Source organism: Somniosus microcephalus, unplaced genomic scaffold (assembly GCF_052327205.1).
Source record: "Somniosus microcephalus isolate GS21.2 unplaced genomic scaffold, FLI_Smic_1.0 unresolved_chr4, whole genome shotgun sequence".
NCBI lineage: Eukaryota > Metazoa > Chordata > Chondrichthyes > Squaliformes > Somniosidae > Somniosus > Somniosus microcephalus.
The window spans coordinates 46,605,884-46,625,215 of record NW_028225182.1 but is presented as its reverse complement, the minus strand read 5'-3'; the positions used below and the strand labels follow the sequence as shown (position 1 = coordinate 46,625,215).

Here is a 19,332-nt window from a genome sequence, read left to right as displayed (position 1 = left end):
AACACAGGTATTCCTTCAAAATCAACCCGCAGGTGGCCACAGACACAATAAACAGAGCCAGAGAGAAAGACAGAATCGGGAATCTCCGGGAAATAGACAAGATATATTGACAAGGACTAAAGCGTTTTGCGATCAGAAAATTGCCTGAACCCCTGTGGTTAATGAAAGGGATTATTGCTGCTTGAGTTCCTTATACGCCTTGGGCTTCTGGAGAACTTGTTTCGTAGTTTGCAGAAATGCGGCTCAGACATGCTGTTGTGACCGGGCCGGAGCCACCAGGTACCTGACTGCAATCAGCGACAACGAAATGCAGTTTTAACAGGCCCGGCTAGCTCAGTCGGTAAAGCATGAGACTCTTAATCTTAGAGTTCGCGGGTTCGAGCTCCCAGGTTGAGCGGTATTTATTTTGTTGAACATTTATGTTGCTTTCAAAGCGTCATTAATTGAGCGATAACCTTGTTTTGCACAATGAAAGAAATGCGAACTGAGAAAATACTGCAGAAGCTGGAAATCTGAATTGAAACAGAAAATGCTGGAGATACTCAGCAGGTCAGGCAGCTTCTGCGAAGAGATAAACAGAGTTAACGTTTCAGGTCGATAACCTTTCGTCAGAACTGGAAAAAAGAGGTAATGGAACAGATTTTTAAGCAACTGTAGGGGATTCTATGAGATCATGGCTGATCTCCTGCCTCAATTCCATTCACCGGCCCTATTGCCATATCTCTTGATGCCCTTACCAGTCAGAAATCTACCGACTTCTGTTTTGAACATACGCAATGACTGAGCCTCCACAGCCCTCTGGGGTAGAGAATTCCAAAGATTCACCACCCTCTGTGTGAAGAAATTTCTTCTCCTCTCAGTCCTGAATGGCCTAACCTTTATCCTGAGGCTGTGGCCCCTGGTTCTAGACTTCCCGGCCAAGGGAAACATTCTCCCAGCATCCAACCAATCAAACCCTGTAATAATTTTGCATGCTTAATGAGATCCCCTCTCATTCTTCCGAATTCAAGAGACTGCAGTCCTAGTTTACTCAATCTCTTCTCATACGAGGTCAGTGACAGTCTTGCAAATGGTGACTTGATATTCGGTAGTGGGGTCATGGTCCAGGTGGAGGTAGGAGGAGGTGTTGGAGAGTTGGCGTACAGCTTCTGCTAGGTAGCGGTCGGTTCACCAAACAGCAACAGCACCACCCTTGTCAGCAGGTTTTGTGCTTTGCATGTTAACTGTTAACTGTTACCCATATCTCATTTTACACAATATATGGGCTACTCCAGCTCCTAATTCGTTTGTTCTTAGTTGTTATTTCCTCACACAGGAGAGCAATCTCGCCCCTGGACAAGCAGAAGGAGCAAGTTCCAACCAAATGGTTCCGCAAACGTGATAACAGCTACACTGTGGAACCGTCTCCTCTTTCAGTACCAGGTCAGATGGAAATGTTAAAATTTTTTGAGGATGTAACTGGTAGAATAGATAAGGGAGAACCAGTGGATGTGGTGTATTTGGACTTTCAGAAGGCTTTCGATAAGGTCCCACATAAGAGATTGGTGTGCAAAGTTAAAGCACATGGGATCGGGGGTAAGGTACTGACTTGGATAGAGAACTGGTTGGCAGACAGGAAGCAAAGAGTATGTCTAAACGGGTATTTTTCCAAGTGGCAGGCAGTTACTCGTGGGGTAGGGCAGGGATAAGTGCTAGGACCCCAGCTACTCACAATATATATTAATGATCTAGAAGGTTGAACTTGATATAATAACTCCAAGTTTGCAGACGACACAAAGCTGGGTGGGCATGTGTGCTGTGAGGAGGATGCAGAGAAACTCCAGTATGATATGGACAGGTTAGGAGATTTAGCAGAAGCATGGCAGATGCAGTATAATGTGGATAAATGTGAGGTTATCAACTTTGGTGGCAAAAGCAGGAAGACAGCTTATTATCAGAATGTCAATAGATTGGGAAAAGGGGAACTGCAATGAGACCTGGGTGTCCGTGTACACCAATCGCTGAAGGTAAGCATGCAGGTGCAGCAGGTGGTTAAGAAGGCAAATGTTGGCCTTTATAGTGAGAGGTTTCGAGTACAGGAGCAAGGATGTCTTGCTGCAGTTGTACAAGGCCTTGGTGAGACCATACCTTGAGTATTGTGTGCAGCTTTGGTCACCTTATCTGAGGAAGGATGTTCTTGCCATGGAGGGAGTGCAGCGAAGATTCACCAGACTGATACATGGGATGGCAGGAATGACGTATGAAGACAGATTGAGATGATTTGGCTTATATTCGCTAGAGTTTAGAAGAACGAGAGGGGATCTCATTGAAACTTACAAAATTCTAACAGGACTAGACACACTAGATGCAGGAAGAATGATCCCGATGGTGCGGGAATCCAGAACCAGCGGTCACAGTCTAAGGATAAGGGGTAAGCCACTTAGGGCTGAGATGAGGAGGAATTTCTTCACCCAGAGAGTGGTGAACCTGTTGAATTCTGTACCACAGAAGGCAGTTGAGGCCAATTCATTAAATATATTCAAGAAGGAGTTAGATATATTTCTTAAGGCTAAAGAGATAACGGGAGAAAGCAGGGACAGGGTACTGAATGTGGATGATCAGCCATGATCTCATTAAATGGCGGAGCAGGCTCGACGGGCCGAATGGCCTACTCCTGCTCCTATCTTCCATGTTTCTATGTGAATGGAGCAGGTGAACTGCTGAATCCCACTTTTAAGGGATGTCCCAAAGTGCTTGACAGTGGTGTGAAAATAAATGAGTTCCGCTTGGTAATTCAAAGTAAAGACTGTCAGAAGTGGGATTCGAACCCACGCCTCCAGAGGAGACTGCGACCTGAACGCAGCGCCTTAGACCGCTCGGCCATCCTGACTCGCTTCATGAATTTCTGCATCTCATCACTTCCACATGAAGAACGTTTCCGTCCGGGTGCTTGTTCAATGCTGTTGAAGGCTCAGTGACCGGGATATCATCTCCCCCGGGGTTTTCCTGAGCTTGTGCTCGGTGTATGGGGAGGTTTGTCCCGGGTCCCTATTATCTTGCAGCTCCAGGGATGGGCAGTATCAATCTGAGCTCTGGAGCTGGGGAGAAGCGAATAATTAATGGGTTTGTTTTCGGGCCTGAAATGCGGCTTAGATCTGTTGGTATTAACCGAGGCCGGGGCTGCGAGATATTTCAGTTTGTTCACGTTTAATCAGAGGAATATCCGCAGTCAGGAGCTGAAAAGGACCAAGAGCTGAAAAAACACCAGAAAAAAGATAAGAAATATCAGCAATTGTGATCAACTCTTTAATGTGTGTTCTGGTAGTTTAGTGGTTTAATTGTTTTAATCAACATTCATTAACCGAAAGCGTTGTTTTGCAGAATGAAATAAATGCTCACAGTAAGGGACAGTCGAAAGTTGAGTAATTTAACTTTAATAATTTGTGAAAGTTTATTCATTGACGAAGATTTATACCCTATCAGAATTTACGCACTGTGTATTTTAGGAGTCTGCTTTAAATTGTTCGTTGCTCCTGACACAAGAAACCTGTTAAATTTATTTCACAGAAAAATAATGTTTCCGCCCGGGCTCGAACCGGGGACCTTTCGCGTGTGAGGCGAACGTGATAACCGCTACACTACGGAAACCTCTGCTGAATTGAGCATCGAGAAAGCACTGTTCAGACAGAAGGGACACTACAGAATCGCTCTTTCTGCAATGATTTCCTTTCACTGGCATTTCTCTGACCGAACTGCACAAGTCAAAAATGTTCCTTTCAAACTCATTAAACTGTCGAATTTCCTTCCCTCTGGTTTAACCCAGGCGTTTAACTTGTTCTGCAAACCATGAACCAGGTTCACCTGAATTCCAAGGTGTGTAAGGAAATCAAGCTTCAAAAGCCCTTTCATTAACCACAGGGATTCAGGCAATTTTCTGATCGCAAAGCGTTTTCTCACCTTGTCAATATCTCTCGTCTATTTGCCGGTGTTTCCCGATTCTGCCTGTCTCTCTGGCTCTGTTTATTCTGTGTGACCACCTGCAGGTTGATTTTGAGCGAATACCTGTGCTTGTGTTTTGTCACATTAAATAAATGAGGAATTGTGGCGCTTCTCTCCCTGACACTGGGGAAAGAGTGAGACAGTCTTTGGAGCAAGTGTCTGGTTATTGTGAAACGGCAAAGAAAACAATAATTCTGGAATTACCCGGAAAAACAGTGACCCCGACGTGATTTGAACACGCAGCCTTCTGATCTGGAGTCAGACGCGCTACCGTTGCGCCACGAGGCCCTACAATCTAAACCGCGCTGTTTTTATATACACACGTTCCACAAACACTGTTTCATTCCTCCTGCCTTCTCCTGATTCCTCAGTGTCATGCACAGAGGCGCCTCATGCCCTCATTTGTTTAACGTAACAAGCAGACACAAACACAGGTATTCCTTCAAAATCAACCCGCAGGTGGCCACAGACACAATAAACAGAGCCAGAGAGAAAGACAGAATCGGGAATCTCCGGGAAATAGACAAGATATATTGACAAGGACTAAAGCGTTTTGCGATCAGAAAATTGCCTGAACCCCTGTGGTTAATGAAAGGGATTATTGCTGCTTGAGTTCCTTATACGCCTTGGGCTTCTGGAGAACTTGTTTCGTAGTTTGCAGAAATGCGGCTCAGACATGCTGTTGTGACCGGGCCGGAGCCACCAGGTACCTGACTGCAATCAGCGACAACGAAATGCAGTTTTAACAGGCCCGGCTAGCTCAGTCGGTAAAGCATGAGACTCTTAATCTTAGAGTTCGCGGGTTCGAGCTCCCAGGTTGAGCGGTATTTATTTTGTTGAACATTTATGTTGCTTTCAAAGCGTCATTAATTGAGCGATAACCTTGTTTTGCACAATGAAAGAAATGCGAACTGAGAAAATACTGCAGAAGCTGGAAATCTGAATTGAAACAGAAAATGCTGGAGATACTCAGCAGGTCAGGCAGCTTCTGCGAAGAGATAAACAGAGTTAACGTTTCAGGTCGATAACCTTTCGTCAGAACTGGAAAAAAGAGGTAATGGAACAGATTTTTAAGCAACTGTAGGGGATTCTATGAGATCATGGCTGATCTCCTGCCTCAATTCCATTCACCGGCCCTATTGCCATATCTCTTGATGCCCTTACCAGTCAGAAATCTACCGACTTCTGTTTTGAACATACGCAATGACTGAGCCTCCACAGCCCTCTGGGGTAGAGAATTCCAAAGATTCACCACCCTCTGTGTGAAGAAATTTCTTCTCCTCTCAGTCCTGAATGGCCTAACCTTTATCCTGAGGCTGTGGCCCCTGGTTCTAGACTTCCCGGCCAAGGGAAACATTCTCCCAGCATCCAACCAATCAAACCCTGTAATAATTTTGCATGCTTAATGAGATCCCCTCTCATTCTTCCGAATTCAAGAGACTGCAGTCCTAGTTTACTCAATCTCTTCTCATACGAGGTCAGTGACAGTCTTGCAAATGGTGACTTGATATTCGGTAGTGGGGTCATGGTCCAGGTGGAGGTAGGAGGAGGTGTTGGAGAGTTGGCGTACAGCTTCTGCTAGGTAGCGGTCGGTTCACCAAACAGCAACAGCACCACCCTTGTCAGCAGGTTTTGTGCTTTGCATGTTAACTGTTAACTGTTACCCATATCTCATTTTACACAATATATGGGCTACTCCAGCTCCTAATTCGTTTGTTCTTAGTTGTTATTTCCTCACACAGGAGAGCAATCTCGCCCCTGGACAAGCAGAAGGAGCAAGTTCCAACCAAATGGTTCCGCAAACGTGATAACAGCTACACTGTGGAACCGTCTCCTCTTTCAGTACCAGGTCAGATGGAAATGTTAAAATTTTTTGAGGATGTAACTGGTAGAATAGATAAGGGAGAACCAGTGGATGTGGTGTATTTGGACTTTCAGAAGGCTTTCGATAAGGTCCCACATAAGAGATTGGTGTGCAAAGTTAAAGCACATGGGATCGGGGGTAAGGTACTGACTTGGATAGAGAACTGGTTGGCAGACAGGAAGCAAAGAGTATGTCTAAACGGGTATTTTTCCAAGTGGCAGGCAGTTACTCGTGGGGTAGGGCAGGGATAAGTGCTAGGACCCCAGCTACTCACAATATATATTAATGATCTAGAAGGTTGAACTTGATATAATAACTCCAAGTTTGCAGACGACACAAAGCTGGGTGGGCATGTGTGCTGTGAGGAGGATGCAGAGAAACTCCAGTATGATATGGACAGGTTAGGAGATTTAGCAGAAGCATGGCAGATGCAGTATAATGTGGATAAATGTGAGGTTATCAACTTTGGTGGCAAAAGCAGGAAGACAGCTTATTATCAGAATGTCAATAGATTGGGAAAAGGGGAACTGCAATGAGACCTGGGTGTCCGTGTACACCAATCGCTGAAGGTAAGCATGCAGGTGCAGCAGGTGGTTAAGAAGGCAAATGTTGGCCTTTATAGTGAGAGGTTTCGAGTACAGGAGCAAGGATGTCTTGCTGCAGTTGTACAAGGCCTTGGTGAGACCATACCTTGAGTATTGTGTGCAGCTTTGGTCACCTTATCTGAGGAAGGATGTTCTTGCCATGGAGGGAGTGCAGCGAAGATTCACCAGACTGATACATGGGATGGCAGGAATGACGTATGAAGACAGATTGAGATGATTTGGCTTATATTCGCTAGAGTTTAGAAGAACGAGAGGGGATCTCATTGAAACTTACAAAATTCTAACAGGACTAGACACACTAGATGCAGGAAGAATGATCCCGATGGTGCGGGAATCCAGAACCAGCGGTCACAGTCTAAGGATAAGGGGTAAGCCACTTAGGGCTGAGATGAGGAGGAATTTCTTCACCCAGAGAGTGGTGAACCTGTTGAATTCTGTACCACAGAAGGCAGTTGAGGCCAATTCATTAAATATATTCAAGAAGGAGTTAGATATATTTCTTAAGGCTAAAGAGATAACGGGAGAAAGCAGGGACAGGGTACTGAATGTGGATGATCAGCCATGATCTCATTAAATGGCGGAGCAGGCTCGACGGGCCGAATGGCCTACTCCTGCTCCTATCTTCCATGTTTCTATGTGAATGGAGCAGGTGAACTGCTGAATCCCACTTTTAAGGGATGTCCCAAAGTGCTTGACAGTGGTGTGAAAATAAATGAGTTCCGCTTGGTAATTCAAAGTAAAGACTGTCAGAAGTGGGATTCGAACCCACGCCTCCAGAGGAGACTGCGACCTGAACGCAGCGCCTTAGACCGCTCGGCCATCCTGACTCGCTTCATGAATTTCTGCATCTCATCACTTCCACATGAAGAACGTTTCCGTCCGGGTGCTTGTTCAATGCTGTTGAAGGCTCAGTGACCGGGATATCATCTCCCCCGGGGTTTTCCTGAGCTTGTGCTCGGTGTATGGGGAGGTTTGTCCCGGGTCCCTATTATCTTGCAGCTCCAGGGATGGGCAGTATCAATCTGAGCTCTGGAGCTGGGGAGAAGCGAATAATTAATGGGTTTGTTTTCGGGCCTGAAATGCGGCTTAGATCTGTTGGTATTAACCGAGGCCGGGGCTGCGAGATATTTCAGTTTGTTCACGTTTAATCAGAGGAATATCCGCAGTCAGGAGCTGAAAAGGACCAAGAGCTGAAAAAACACCAGAAAAAAGATAAGAAATATCAGCAATTGTGATCAACTCTTTAATGTGTGTTCTGGTAGTTTAGTGGTTTAATTGTTTTAATCAACATTCATTAACCGAAAGCGTTGTTTTGCAGAATGAAATAAATGCTCACAGTAAGGGACAGTCGAAAGTTGAGTAATTTAACTTTAATAATTTGTGAAAGTTTATTCATTGACGAAGATTTATACCCTATCAGAATTTACGCACTGTGTATTTTAGGAGTCTGCTTTAAATTGTTCGTTGCTCCTGACACAAGAAACCTGTTAAATTTATTTCACAGAAAAATAATGTTTCCGCCCGGGCTCGAACCGGGGACCTTTCGCGTGTGAGGCGAACGTGATAACCGCTACACTACGGAAACCTCTGCTGAATTGAGCATCGAGAAAGCACTGTTCAGACAGAAGGGACACTACAGAATCGCTCTTTCTGCAATGATTTCCTTTCACTGGCATTTCTCTGACCGAACTGCACAAGTCAAAAATGTTCCTTTCAAACTCATTAAACTGTCGAATTTCCTTCCCTCTGGTTTAACCCAGGCGTTTAACTTGTTCTGCAAACCATGAACCAGGTTCACCTGAATTCCAAGGTGTGTAAGGAAATCAAGCTTCAAAAGCCCTTTCATTAACCACAGGGATTCAGGCAATTTTCTGATCGCAAAGCGTTTTCTCACCTTGTCAATATCTCTCGTCTATTTGCCGGTGTTTCCCGATTCTGCCTGTCTCTCTGGCTCTGTTTATTCTGTGTGACCACCTGCAGGTTGATTTTGAGCGAATACCTGTGCTTGTGTTTTGTCACATTAAATAAATGAGGAATTGTGGCGCTTCTCTCCCTGACACTGGGGAAAGAGTGAGACAGTCTTTGGAGCAAGTGTCTGGTTATTGTGAAACGGCAAAGAAAACAATAATTCTGGAATTACCCGGAAAAACAGTGACCCCGACGTGATTTGAACACGCAGCCTTCTGATCTGGAGTCAGACGCGCTACCGTTGCGCCACGAGGCCCTACAATCTAAACCGCGCTGTTTTTATATACACACGTTCCACAAACACTGTTTCATTCCTCCTGCCTTCTCCTGATTCCTCAGTGTCATGCACAGAGGCGCCTCATGCCCTCATTTGTTTAACGTAACAAGCAGACACAAACACAGGTATTCCTTCAAAATCAACCCGCAGGTGGCCACAGACACAATAAACAGAGCCAGAGAGAAAGACAGAATCGGGAATCTCCGGGAAATAGACAAGATATATTGACAAGGACTAAAGCGTTTTGCGATCAGAAAATTGCCTGAACCCCTGTGGTTAATGAAAGGGATTATTGCTGCTTGAGTTCCTTATACGCCTTGGGCTTCTGGAGAACTTGTTTCGTAGTTTGCAGAAATGCGGCTCAGACATGCTGTTGTGACCGGTCCGGAGCCACCAGGTACCTGACTGCAATCAGCGACAATGAAATGCATTTTTAACAGGCCCGGCTAGCTCAGTCGGTAAAGCATGAGACTCTTAATCTTAGAGTTCGCGGGTTCGAGCTCCCAGGTTGAGCGGTATTTATTTTCTTGAACTTTTATGTTGCTTTCAAAGCGTCATTAATTGAGCGATAACCTTGTTTTGCACAATGAAAGAAATGCGAACTGAGAAAATACTGCAGAAGCTGGAAATCTGAATTGAAACAGAAAATGCTGGAGATACTCAGCAGGTCAGGCAGCTTCTGCGAAGAGATAAACAGAGTTAACGTTTCAGGTCGATAACCTTTCGTCAGAACTGGAAAAAAGAGGTAATGGAACAGATTTTTAAGCAACTGTAGGGGATTCTATGAGATCATGGCTGATCTCCTGCCTCAATTCCATTCACCGGCCCTATTGCCATATCTCTTGATGCCCTTACCAGTCAGAAATCTACCGACTTCTGTTTTGAACATACGCAATGACTGAGCCTCCACAGCCCTCTGGGGTAGAGAATTCCAAAGATTCACCACCCTCTGTGTGAAGAAATTTCTTCTCCTCTCAGTCCTGAATGGCCTAACCTTTATACTGAGGCTGTGGCCCCTGGTTCTAGACTTCCCAGCCAAGGGAAACATTCTCCCAGCATCCAACCGATCAAACCCTGTAATAATTTTGCATGCTTAATGAGATCCCCTCTCATTCTTCCGAATTCAAGAGACTGCAGTCCTAGTTTACTCAATCTCTTCTCATACGAGGTCAGTGACAGTCTTGCAAATGGTGACTTGATATTCGGTAGTGGGGTCATGGTCCAGGTGGAGGAAGGAGGAGGTGTTGGAGAGTTGGCGTACAGCTTCTGCTAGGTAGCGGTCGTTTCACCAAACAGCAACAGCACCACCCTTGTCAGCAGGTTTTGTGCTTTGCATGTTAACTGTTAACTGTTACCCATATCTCATTTTACACAATATATGGGCTACTCCAGCTCCTAATTCGTTTGTTCTTAGTTGTTATTTCCTCACACAGGAGAGCAATCTCGCCCCTGGACAAGCAGAAGGAGCAAGTTCCAACCAAATGGTTCCGCAAACGTGAAAACAGCTACACTGTGGAACCGTCTCCACTTTCAGTACCAGGTCAGATGGAAATGTTAAAATTTTTTGAGGCTGTAACTGGTAGAATAGATAAGGGAGAACCAGTGGATGTGGTGTATTTGGACTTTCAGAAGGCTTTCGATAAAGTCCCACATAAGAGATTGGTGTGCAAAGTTAAAGCACATGGGATCGGGGGTAAGGTACTGACTTGGATAGAGAACTGGTTGGCAGACAGGAAGCAAAGAGTATGTCTAAACGGGTATGTTTCCAAGTGGCAGGCAGTTACTCGTGGGGTAGGGCAGGGATAAGTGCTAGGACCCCAGCTACTCACAATATATATGAATGATCTAGAAGGTTGAACTTGATATAATAACTCCAAGTTTGCAGACGACACAAAGCTGGGTGGGCATGTGTGCTGTGAGGAGGATGCAGAGAAACTCCAGTATGATATGGACAGGTTAGGTGATTTAGCAGAAGCATGGCAGATGCAGTATAATGTGGATAAATGTGAGGTTATCAACTTTGGTGGCAAAAGCAGGAAGACAGCTTATTATCAGAATGTCAATAGATTGGGAAAAGGGGAACTGCAATGAGACCTGGGTGTCCGTGTACACCAATCGCCGAAGGTAAGCATGCAGGTGCAGCAGGTGGTTAAGAAGGCAAATGTTGGCCTTTATAGTGAGAGGTTTCGAGTACAGGAGCAAGGATGTCTTGCTGCAGTTGTACAAGGCCTTGGTGAGACCATACCTTGAGTATTGTGTGCAGCTTTGGTCACCTTATCTGAGGAAGGATGTTCTTGCCATGGAGGGAGTGCAGCGAAGATTCAGCAGACTGATACATGGGATGGGAGGAATGACGTATGAAGACAGATTGAGATGATTTGGCTTATATTCGCTAGAGTTTAGAAGAACGAGAGGGGATCTCATTGAAACTTACAAAATTCTAACAGGACTAGACACACTAGATGCAGGAAGAATGATCCCGATGGTGCGGGAATCCAGAACCAGCGGTCACAGTCTAAGGATAAGGGGTAAGCCACTTAGGGCTGATATGAGGAGGAATTTCTTCACCCAGAGAGTGGTGAACCTGTTGAATTCTGTACCACAGAAGGCAGTTGAGGCCAATTCATTAAATATATTCAAGAAGGAGTTAGATATATTTCTTAAGGCTAAAGAGATAACGGGATATGGGGAGAAAGCAGGGACAGGGTACTGAATGTGGATGATCAGCCATGATCTCATTAAATGGCGGAGCAGGCTCGACGGGCCGAATGGCCTACTCCTGCTCCTATCTTCCATGTTTCTATGTGAATGGAGCAGGTGAACTGCTGAATCCCACTTTTAAGGGATGTCCCAAAGTGCTTGACAGTGGTGTGAAAATAAATGAGTTCCGCGTGGTAATTCAAAGTAAAGACTGTCAGAAGTGGGATTCGAACCAACGCCTCCAGAGGAGACTGCGACCTGAACGCAGCGCCTTAGACCGCTCGGCCATCCTGACTCGCTTCATGAATTTCTGCATCTCATCACTTCCACATGAAGAACGTTTCCGTCCGGGTGCTTGTTCAATGCTGTTGAAGGCTCAGTGACCGGGATATCATCTCCCCCGGGGTTTTCCTGAGCTTGTGCTCGGTGTATGGGGAGGTTTGTCCCGGGTCCCTATTATCTTGCAGCTCCAGGGATGGGCAGTATCAATCTGAGCTCTGGAGCTGGGGAGAAGCGAATAATTAATGGGTTTGTTTTCGGGCCTGAAATGCGGCTTAGATCTGTTGGTATTAACCGAGGCCGGGGCTGCGAGATATTTCAGTTTGTTCACGTTTTAATCAGAGGAATATCCGCAGTCAGGAGCTGAAAAGGACCAAGAGCTGAAAAAACACCAGAAAAAAGATAAGAAATATCAGCAATTGTGATCAACTCTTTAATGTGTGTTCTGGTAGTTTAGTGGTTTAATTGTTTTAATCAACATTCATTAACCGAAAGCGTTGTTTTGCAGAATGAAATAAATGCTCACAGTAAGGGACAGTCGAAAGTTGAGTAATTTAACTTTAATAATTTGTGAAAGTTTATTCATTGACGAAGATTTATACCCTATCAGAATTTACGCACTGTGTATTTTAGGAGTCTGCTTTAAATTGTTCGTTGCTCCTGACACAAGAAACCTGTTAAATTTATTTCACAGAAAAATAATGTTTCCGCCCGGGCTCGAACCGGGGACCTTTCGCGTGTGAGGCGAACGTGATAACCGCTACACTACGGAAACCTCTGCTGAATTGAGCATCGAGAAAGCACTGTTCAGACAGAAGGGACACTACAGAATCGCTCTTTCTGCAATGATTTCCTTTCACTGGCATTTCTCTGACCGAACTGCACAAGTCAAAAATGTTCCTTTCAAACTCATTAAACTGTCGAATTTCCTTCCCTCTGGTTTAACCCAGGCGTTTAACTTGTTCTGCAAACCATGAACCAGGTTCACCTGAATTCCAAGGTGTGTAAGGAAATCAAGCTTCAAAAGCCCTTTCATTAACCACAGGGATTCAGGCAATTTTCTGATCGCAAAGCGTTTTCTCACCTTGTCAATATCTCTCGTCTATTTGCCGGTGTTTCCCGATTCTGCCTGTCTCTCTGGCTCTGTTTATTCTGTGTGACCACCTGCAGGTTGATTTTGAGCGAATACCTGTGCTTGTGTTTTGTCACATTAAATAAATAAGGAATTGTGGCGCTTCTCTCCCTGACACTGGGGAAAGAGTGAGACAGTCTTTGGAGCAAGTGTCTGGTTATTGTGAAACGGCAAAGAAAACAATAATTCTGGAATTACCCGGAAAAACAGTGACCCCGACGTGATTTGAACACGCAGCCTTCTGATCTGGAGTCAGACGCGCTACCGTTGCGCCACGAGGCCCTACAATCTAAACCGCGCTGTTTTTATATACACACGTTCCACAAACACTGTTTCATTCCTCCTGCCTTCTCCTGATTCCTCAGTGTCATGCACAGAGGCGCCTCATGCCCTCATTTGTTTAACGTAACAAGCAGACACAAACACAGGTATTCCTTCAAAATCAACCCGCAGGTGGCCACAGACACAATAAACAGAGCCAGAGAGAAAGACAGAATCGGGAATCTCCGGGAAATAGACAAGATATATTGACAAGGACTAAAGCGTTTTGCGATCAGAAAATTGCCTGAACCCCTGTGGTTAATGAAAGGGATTATTGCTGCTTGAGTTCCTTATACGCCTTGGGCTTCTGGAGAACTTGTTTCGTAGTTTGCAGAAATGCGGCTCAGACATGCTGTTGTGACCGGGCCGGAGCCACCAGGTACCTGACTGCAATCAGCGACAATGAAATACAGTTTTAACAGGCCCGGCTAGCTCAGTCGGTAAAGCATGAGACTCTTAATCTTCGAGTTCGCGGGTTCGAGCTCCCAGGTTGAGCGGTATTTATTTTGTTGAACTTTTATGTTGCTTTCAAAGCGTCATTAATTGAGCGATAACCTTGTTTTGCACAATGAAAGAAATGCGAACTGAGAAAATACTGCAGAAGCTGGAAATCTGAATTGAAACAGAAAATGCTGGAGATACTCAGCAGGTCAGGCAGCTTCTGCGAAGAGATAAACAGAGTTAACGTTTCAGGTCGATAACCTTTCGTCAGAACTGGAAAAAAGAGGTAATGGAACAGATTTTTAAGCAACTGTAGGGGATTCTATGAGATCATGGCTGATCTCCTGCCTCAATTCCATTCACCGACCCTATTGCCATATCTCTTGATGCCCTTACCAGTCAGAAATCTACCGACTTCTGTTTTGAACATACGCAATGACTGAGCCTCCACGGCCCTCTGGGGTAGAGAATTCCAAAGATTCACCACCCTCTGTGTGAAGAAATTTCTTCTCCTCTCAGTCCTGAATGGCCTAACCTTTATCCTGAGACTGTGGCCCCTGGTTCTAGACTTCCCGGCCAAGGGAAACATTCTCCCAGCATCCAACCGATCAAACCCTGTAATAATTTTGCATGCTTAATGAGATCCCCTCTCATTCTTCCGAATTCAAGAGACTGCAGTCCTAGTTTACTCAATCTCTTCTCATACGAGGTCAGTGACAGTCTTGCAAATGGTGACTTGATATTCGGTAGTGGGGTCATGGTCCAGGTGGAGGTAGGAGGAGGTGTTGGAGAGTTGGCGTACAGCTTCTGCTAGGTAGCGGTCGGTTCACCAAACAGCAACAGCACCACCCTTGTCAGCAGGTTTTGTGCTTTGCATGTTAACTGTTAACTGTTACCCATATCTCATTTTACACAATATATGGGCTACTCCAGCTCCTAATTCGTTTGTTCTTAGTTGTTATTTCCTCACACAGGAGAGCAATCTCGCCCCTGGACAAGCAGAAGGAGCAAGTTCCAACCAAATGGTTCCGCAAACGTGAAAACAGCTACACTGTGGAACCGTCTCCACTTTCAGTACCAGGTCAGATGGAAATGTTAAAATTTTTTGAGGATGTAACTGGTAGAATAGATAAGGGAGAACCAGTGGATGTGGTGTATTTGGACTTTCAGAAGGCTTTCGATAAGGTCCCACATAAGAGATTGGTGTGCAAAGTTAAAGCACATGGGATCGGGGGTAAGGTACTGACTTGGATAGAGAACTGGTTGGCAGACAGGAAGCAAAGAGTATGTCTAAACGGGTATGTTTCCAAGTGGCAGGCAGTTACTCGTGGGGTAGGGCAGGGATAAGTGCTAGGACCCCAGCTACTCACAATATATATGAATGATCTAGAAGGTTGAACTTGATATAATAACTCCAAGTTTGCAGACGACACAAAGCTGGGTGGGCATGTGTGCTGTGAGGAGGATGCAGAGAAACTCCAGTATGATATGGACAGGTTAGGTGATTTAGCAGAAGCATGGCAGATGCAGTATAATGTGGATAAATGTGAGGTTATCAACTTTGGTGGCAAAAGCAGGAAGACAGCTTATTATCAGAATGTCAATAGATTGGGAAAAGGGGAACTGCAATGAGACCTGGGTGTCCGTGTACACCAATCGCTGAAGGTAAGCATGCAGGTGCAGCAGGTGGTTAAGAAGGCAAATGTTGGCCTTTATAGTGAGAGGTTTCGAGTACAGGAGCAAGGATGTCTTGCTGCAGTTGTACAAGGCCTTGGTGAGACCATACCTTGAGTATTGTGTGCAGCTTTGGTCACCTTATCTGAGGAAGGATGTTCTTGCCATGGAGGGAGTGCAGCGAAGATTCACCAGACTGATACATGGGATGGGAGGAATGACGTATGAAGACAGATTGAGATGATTTGGCTTATATTCGCTAGAGTTTAGAAGAACGAGAGGGGATCTCATTGAAACTTACAAAATTCTAACAGGACTAGACACACTAGATGCAGGAAGAATGATCCCGATGGTGCGGGAATCCAGAACCAGCGGTCACAGTCTAAGGATAAGGGGTAAGCCACTTAGGGCTGATATGAGGAGGAATTTCTTCACCCAGAGAGTGGTGAACCTGTTGAATTCTGTACCACAGAAGGCAGTTGAGGCCAATTCATTAAATATATTCAAGAAGGAGTTAGATATATTTCTTAAGGCTAAAGAGATAACGGGATATGGGGAGAAAGCAGGGACAGGGTACTGAATGTGGATGATCAGCCATGATCTCATTAAATGGCGGAGCAGGCTCGACGGGCCGAATGGCCTACTCCTGCTCCTATCTTCCATGTTTCGATGTGAATGGAGCAGGTGAACTGCTGAATCCCACTTTTAAGGGATGTCCCAAAGTGCTTGACAGTGGTGTGAAAATAAATGAGTTCCGCTTGGTCATTCAAAGTAAAGACTGTCAGAAGTGGGATTCGAACCCACGCCTCCAGAGGAGACTGCGACCTGAACGCAGCGCCTTAGACCGCTCGGCCATCCTGACTCGCTTCATGAATTTCTGCATCTCATCACTTCCACATGAAGAACGTTTCCGTCCGGGTGCTTGTTCAATGCTGTTGAAGGCTCAGTGACCGGGATATCATCTCCCCCGGGGTTTTCCTGAGCTTGTGCTCGGTGTATGGGGATGTTTGTCCCGGGTCCCTATTATCTTGCAGCTCCAGGGATGGGCAGTATCAATCTGAGCTCTGGAGCTGGGGAGAAGCGAATAAGTAATGGGTTTGTTTTCGGGCCTGAAATGCGGCTTAGATCTGTTGGTATTAACCGAGGCCGGGGCTGCGAGATATTTCAGTTTGTTCACGCTTAATCAGAGGAATATCCGCAGTCAGGAGCTGAAAAGGACCAAGAGCTGAAAAAACACCAGAAAAAAGATAAGAAATATCAGCAATTGTGATCAACTCTTTAATGTGTGTTCTGGTAGTTTAGTGGTTTAATTGTTTTAATCAACATTCATTAACCGAAAGCGTTGTTTTGCAGAATGAAATAAATGCTCACAGTAAGGGACAGTCGAAAGTTGAGTAATTTAACTTTAATAATTTGTGAAAGTTTATTCATTGACGAAGATTTATACCCTATCAGAATTTACGCACTGTATATTTTAGGAGTCTGCTTTAAATTGTTCGTTGCTCCTGACACAAGAAACCTGTTAAATTTATTTCACAGAAAAATAATGTTTCCGCCCGGGCTCGAACCGGGGACCTTTCGCGTGTGAGGCGAACGTGATAACCGCTACACTACGGAAACCTCTGCTGAATTGAGCATCGAGAAAGCACTGTTCAGACAGAAGGGACACTACAGAATCGCTCTTTCTGCAATGATTTCCTTTCACTGGCATTTCTCTGACCGAACTGCACAAGTCAAAAATGTTCCTTTCAAACTCATTAAACTGTCGAATTTCCTTCCCTCTGGTTTAACCCAGGCGTTTAACTTGTTCTGCAAACCATGAACCAGGTTCACCTGAATTCCAAGGTGTGTAAGGAAATCAGGCTTCAAAAGCCCTTTCATTAACCACAGGGATTCAGGCAATTTTCTGATCGCAAAGCGTTTTCTCACCTTGTCAATATCTCTCGTCTATTTGCCGGTGTTTCCCGATTCTGCCTGTCTCTCTGGCTCTGTTTATTCTGTGTGACCACCTGCAAGTTGATTTTGAGCGAATACCTGTGCTTGTGTTTTGTCACATTAAATAAATGAGGATTGTGGCGCTTCTCTCCCTGACACTGGGGAAAGAGTGAGACAGTCTTTGGAGCAAGTGTCTGGTTATTGTGAAACGGCAAAGAAAACAATAATTCTGGAATTACCCGGAAAAACAGTGACCCCGACGTGATTTGAACACGCAGCCTTCTGATCTGGAGTCAGACGCGCTACCGTTGCGCCACGAGGCCCTACAATCTAAACCGCGCTGTTTTTATATACACACGTTCCACAAACACTGTTTCATTCCTCCTGCCTTCTCCTGATTCCTCAGTGTCATGCACAGAGGCGCCTCATGCCCTCATTTGTTTAACGTAACAAGCAGACACAAACACAGGTATTCCTTCAAAATCAACCCGCAGGTGGCCACAGACACAATAAACAGAGCCAGAGAGAAAGACAGAATCGGGAATCTCCGGGAAATAGACAAGATATATTGACAAGGACTAAAGCGTTTTGCGATCAGAAAATTGCCTGAACCCCTGTGGTTAATGAAAGGGATTATTGCTGCTTGAGTTCCTTATACGCCTTGGGCTTCTGGAGAACTTGTTTCGTAGTTTGCAGAAATGCGGCTCAGACATGCTGTTGTGACCGGGCCGGAGCCACCAGGTACCTGACTGCAATCAGCGACAATGAAATACAGTTTTAACAGGCCCGGCTAGCTCAGTCGGTAAAGCATGAGACTCTTAATCTTCGAGTTCGCGGGTTCGAGCTCCCAGGTTGAGCGGTATTTATTTTGTTGAACTTTTATGTTGCTTTCAAAGCGTCATTAATTGAGCGATAACCTTGTTTTGCACAATGAAAGAAATGCGAACTGAGAAAATACTGCAGAAGCTGGAAATCTGAATTGAAACAGAAAATGCTGGAGATACTCAGCAGGTCAGGCAGCTTCTGCGAAGAGATAAACAGAGTTAACGTTTCAGGTCGATAACCTTTCGTCAGAACTGGAAAAAAGAGGTAATGGAACAGATTTTTAAGCAACTGTAGGGGATTCTATGAGATCATGGCTGATCTCCTGCCTCAATTCCATTCACCGACCCTATTGCCATATCTCTTGATGCCCTTACCAGTCAGAAATCTACCGACTTCTGTTTTGAACATACGCAATGACTGAGCCTCCACGGCCCTCTGGGGTAGAGAATTCCAAAGATTCACCACCCTCTGTGTGAAGAAATTTCTTCTCCTCTCAGTCCTGAATGGCCTAACCTTTATCCTGAGACTGTGGCCCCTGGTTCTAGACTTCCCGGCCAAGGGAAACATTCTCCCAGCATCCAACCGATCAAACCCTGTAATAATTTTGCATGCTTAATGAGATCCCCTCTCATTCTTCCGAATTCAAGAGACTGCAGTCCTAGTTTACTCAATCTCTTCTCATACGAGGTCAGTGACAGTCTTGCAAATGGTGACTTGATATTCGGTAGTGGGGTCATGGTCCAGGTGGAGGTAGGAGGAGGTGTTGGAGAGTTGGCGTACAGCTTCTGCTAGGTAGCGGTCGGTTCACCAAACAGCAACAGCACCACCCTTGTCAGCAGGTTTTGTGCTTTGCATGTTAACTGTTAACTGTTACCCATATCTCATTTTACACAATATATGGGCTACTCCAGCTCCTAATTCGTTTGTTCTTAGTTGTTATTTCCTCACACAGGAGAGCAATCTCGCCCCTGGACAAGCAGAAGGAGCAAGTTCCAACCAAATGGTTCCGCAAACGTGAAAACAGCTACACTGTGGAACCGTCTCCACTTTCAGTACCAGGTCAGATGGAAATGTTAAAATTTTTTGAGGATGTAACTGGTAGAATAGATAAGGGAGAACCAGTGGATGTGGTGTATTTGGACTTTCAGAAGGCTTTCGATAAGGTCCCACATAAGAGATTGGTGTGCAAAGTTAAAGCACATGGGATCGGGGGTAAGGTACTGACTTGGATAGAGAACTGGTTGGCAGACAGGAAGCAAAGAGTATGTCTAAACGGGTATGTTTCCAAGTGGCAGGCAGTTACTCGTGGGGTAGGGCAGGGATAAGTGCTAGG

At 45.2% G+C, this 19,332-nt stretch overlaps 12 non-coding genes across 12 annotated transcripts; all 12 read right to left on the bottom strand.

Moving 5' to 3' along the window:
* Positions 1–2,786: 2,786 nt before the first annotated feature.
* On the bottom strand, positions 2,787–2,869 carry trnal-cag (transfer RNA leucine (anticodon CAG)). The gene has a single exon. It is a non-coding gene; the product is annotated as a tRNA-Leu (tRNA).
* Positions 2,870–3,554: 685 nt separating this feature from the next.
* trnav-cac (transfer RNA valine (anticodon CAC)) lies at positions 3,555–3,627 on the bottom strand. Its single transcript has one exon. It is a non-coding gene; the product is annotated as a tRNA-Val (tRNA).
* Positions 3,628–4,194: 567 nt separating this feature from the next.
* On the bottom strand, positions 4,195–4,266 carry trnaw-cca (transfer RNA tryptophan (anticodon CCA)). Its single transcript has one exon. It is a non-coding gene; the product is annotated as a tRNA-Trp (tRNA).
* Positions 4,267–7,191: 2,925 nt separating this feature from the next.
* trnal-cag (transfer RNA leucine (anticodon CAG)) lies at positions 7,192–7,274 on the bottom strand. The gene has a single exon. It is a non-coding gene; the product is annotated as a tRNA-Leu (tRNA).
* A 685-nt stretch (positions 7,275–7,959) lies between these two features.
* Positions 7,960–8,032, bottom strand: trnav-cac (transfer RNA valine (anticodon CAC)). The gene has a single exon. It is a non-coding gene; the product is annotated as a tRNA-Val (tRNA).
* Positions 8,033–8,599: 567 nt separating this feature from the next.
* trnaw-cca (transfer RNA tryptophan (anticodon CCA)) lies at positions 8,600–8,671 on the bottom strand. The gene has a single exon. It is a non-coding gene; the product is annotated as a tRNA-Trp (tRNA).
* A 2,933-nt stretch (positions 8,672–11,604) lies between these two features.
* Positions 11,605–11,687, bottom strand: trnal-cag (transfer RNA leucine (anticodon CAG)). The gene has a single exon. It is a non-coding gene; the product is annotated as a tRNA-Leu (tRNA).
* Positions 11,688–12,373: 686 nt separating this feature from the next.
* Positions 12,374–12,446, bottom strand: trnav-cac (transfer RNA valine (anticodon CAC)). Its single transcript has one exon. It is a non-coding gene; the product is annotated as a tRNA-Val (tRNA).
* Positions 12,447–13,013: 567 nt separating this feature from the next.
* trnaw-cca (transfer RNA tryptophan (anticodon CCA)) lies at positions 13,014–13,085 on the bottom strand. The gene has a single exon. It is a non-coding gene; the product is annotated as a tRNA-Trp (tRNA).
* Positions 13,086–16,018: 2,933 nt separating this feature from the next.
* On the bottom strand, positions 16,019–16,101 carry trnal-cag (transfer RNA leucine (anticodon CAG)). Its single transcript has one exon. It is a non-coding gene; the product is annotated as a tRNA-Leu (tRNA).
* A 685-nt stretch (positions 16,102–16,786) lies between these two features.
* On the bottom strand, positions 16,787–16,859 carry trnav-cac (transfer RNA valine (anticodon CAC)). The gene has a single exon. It is a non-coding gene; the product is annotated as a tRNA-Val (tRNA).
* A 566-nt stretch (positions 16,860–17,425) lies between these two features.
* trnaw-cca (transfer RNA tryptophan (anticodon CCA)) lies at positions 17,426–17,497 on the bottom strand. The gene has a single exon. It is a non-coding gene; the product is annotated as a tRNA-Trp (tRNA).
* Between the last annotated feature and the right edge of the window lie 1,835 nt (positions 17,498–19,332).